The sequence below is a fragment of the Triticum aestivum genome, chromosome 6A (genome assembly GCF_018294505.1).
Source record: "Triticum aestivum cultivar Chinese Spring chromosome 6A, IWGSC CS RefSeq v2.1, whole genome shotgun sequence".
Taxonomy (NCBI): domain Eukaryota; kingdom Viridiplantae; phylum Streptophyta; class Magnoliopsida; order Poales; family Poaceae; genus Triticum; species Triticum aestivum.
In genome coordinates this window covers 600,059,890-600,062,988 of record NC_057809.1, presented here as the reverse complement: position 1 = coordinate 600,062,988, position 3,099 = coordinate 600,059,890, and the positions used below count along the sequence as shown (strand labels likewise).

The following is a 3,099-nucleotide window of genomic DNA, read 5'->3' as shown; positions in this document are numbered from 1 at the left end:
GGCCTTCATGCCGAGTCTTCCTCCGCCGCCAACTCGACGTCGTCGTAACCAATTTCAACCAAACCTCCATGCTCACTGGTACTTTGACGTCACTATAGGTAGGTCTCCGTGGGTCTTGGGCAAGACGACTTCGGTTCACACGTGAAAGTGCTTCGAAAGGCACCGGCTCCCAATGGTGAAATTCTTGCTGAAAGCACAGCTACATGCTGGCACTCAATCAAGTAGTAGCGCTGGCACGTCACTCGGTGGCAATTTCTCCTTAGGCGCATGTCTCAGCAACACAAAACGAGGGTTTGGCTCGTCACACCCTGGCGCTTTTATTAGCCGCCTTGCATGCAAGCGAAGAGCTATTGGCGGCAATTAATAGCTCACTGAGCGATGATTGATGCAGTCAGTCAGTGCCCTCGATTATTCTATTCCTGATAGAAGGATCATGGCGCCCCGGAAGCATTCCATCCAGCAGCAGCATCTCCTTCAACCACGCGAGGACAAAACTGATGTTAGCTACATTCGAGCGTTCACCGCACAGAGGCGATCTCGAACACTACCTATGATAATAAATCCAAAGGAAAGGTTGACAAAATGATTCAATCTGACTTTCTCGGTATTCTGGATTGAGTAAAAAAGGGATATATGAAGTTCAAGGCCTTGCCAAAACCGTCATGGCCCTATTATGTATAGGCCGTACTAAGCCAATAGCGAATAACAAACTCTTTCCTGCTCCCTCGACCTTAATTAACTCCCCCATCCTGCCAAGCCTCAGCTGCCAGCCCATTGTATCTAAGCACACTGCGGCAAATTGATACAAGTAGATAAAGATCTCGCATCCGACATCTCCGGCCGAACGGTTAGGCAACACTAGGGCGCCTGGGTCAAAATTCCGCTTACCAAACAAGATGTCGAGAGGCGAACTCTGTAATTCCCCTCCTGCAAAAGTGATAGCGGCTGTAGCATCCGTGTGGAAGAGGGTAAGCTTTCGGCAACACCTTTTTCAGATTGGAAAGGATGAATACTTGTGTTGGGTCCTGCAGACCAGGATAGCCTCAGATCAAAACCTAATAAATGTACCTGGGGTTGATCATATTTTTGGGGCAATAAGTATTCTGGAATTTGAGCGCTTATGTAGCTCAAAACTCTGCCACCTGAATACTTGATTCATTAAGGTCGTCACCCTATACCCGGAAGTCTCTATCGTTTTCTTTGTCTGTTAAGCTTCACAGGGTTGGGACTCCCTAAATCAAACTGCAATCGTTGTTTATCAACCACTCACGACGACACCGAGATCTTCGACTTAGCTCCCACAGGTTATCCACCCGGGGCGGAAGATAACGAAAGGGAGACAAAGTCCTAACTAAATCAACACACAATAACCTCAACCTTCTACCCATTCCATCCATCATATCAGTCGAGTCGAGGAGATTCGTTCTTATCTATAGATAAGGCAAGAGAGAACTTATGACCTCGCGGATGGAGAGGGATTCGAACCCCCAGTATTCCTATCAATACTTCGGTTTTCAAGACCGACTCTTTCAACCGCTCAGACATCCATCCCTGCGCTCGCCCGCCCTATCTATCTGCGCGCTGGCAGGTAGGGGCAACTCTATGTGATTCGCTACGCTTGCTTGCGCCCCACCCCGTAAGCTGACTCTATTGCCTAGCGGTTAGCGACACTTTTCCGGTAGTACGAATCGCTACGCTTCGCTTCTTTCTATATGATAATATGCACCGTCGGTTGCAGCGCTCCCTGCGGGTAATAGCAAGAGAGTGAAGAACGAACGATCCTCAAAAAAGTTAGCAGTGAATGAGTCCGACTCGAGTTCGTGAGTCAAAGGCATGGCAAGAGAGCGAGTTCGACTCGCGAACGATCCGCAAGTGAAGGACCGATCCTTTAACGCCAGTACTGTTGCGAGACTGGTACTTGGCGGCTCACGAGCAACATATAGAAAAAGGTTGCCCATCACTCCCTCGCTCCTTTTTGAAGGCCCACCGCTCCCCCTTTCTTTAAGTATCTATCCCGGCTTGCATTTTGGGGCGAGTACTACAGTTCCTCCATAATCACACAGAACGCCCAGCATCGAAGAGCTGCTCTCTCCCCAGTCCACAGCAAGGTGTGGAATCTGGATCTACTGTGTGTTCTGACTCTATTGGATCAAGTCAGATACTAAGCCTTCTACTACTACTACTTAGGAGATCAAATGCTATATTTCAGAGATTGGACTCTCTTACTGTGTTTTTTCAGGGCTGTTCCCGAGCCAGGTTCCCTGGATCCATTCTTACCTAAATGGATGAATGAAGAAGGGGGTATTCCTAGGCACTAGTTATTTTCTTATGTGTGGACTTCGACCTTACAAAGTATGAGTCCGTGCCTTCCTAAGTTGGTCCTGAATTTCCAATGAAGTTTTGATTTTCTCGAGGGACGTAGCAAACTGTTTGGTTGGCTCCAAGCATTCTAAAAATAGAGTCCTGCCTGGACAATGTTGATAACGGGAAATCTCTAACCTCCGTGGTGGGTGTGAAGAAGGGTACAGCTAGAAAGCGAGAGAATATCTTTATGGATATGAGTCTGAGGCAGAAGTCTCTGAATGCGGGCCTGACGAACCTTTTGTACCAGGATCATCACGAGACTCTGTTTCTGTGGTAGATGACTCAATAGGCAGGGCCTAGAACCTCTAAAGAGGGTGTGACCGATCACCAGATCACGATCAAGAAGAGTCAAAGCTGTCTTACTAGCGCGAGCAATCATCCAACTATGGTGGTTTCTCAACCGGTGGGTACATTTCTGTTGCACATTGTGAGTTCATATTTTCTTTTCTAAGAAACAAAAGTTCGAGCAGATGCCGTTCTAGCAGGTACAAGAACTCCCGTTCGGTAGGCGTCTGCTTTAGCAATGTCTTTGATCCTCGATCAAGAATTTGAGGAAGACGAGACAGAAGCCTTTGGATGAAACCAATGAATCTTCCGATCCGAAAGACTAAGGGGCTAGGCGCTCACCTACTATCTACACATTTCCTCTTTGGCGTTGGCTCCACCAGTTTTGATTGCGAGTCGCTTTAGTTATCTCAAATCTTTGGCAGGAAGGGGCCAAGCCAAATAGTGCTC

General features: G+C 47.7%; 1 non-coding gene across 1 annotated transcript; it reads right to left on the bottom strand.

Moving 5' to 3' along the window:
• Window positions 1–1,464: 1,464 nt before the first annotated feature.
• Window positions 1,465–1,551, bottom strand: TRNAS-UGA (transfer RNA serine (anticodon UGA)). Its single transcript has one exon. It is a non-coding gene; the product is annotated as a tRNA-Ser (tRNA).
• Window positions 1,552–3,099: the final 1,548 nt, after the last annotated feature.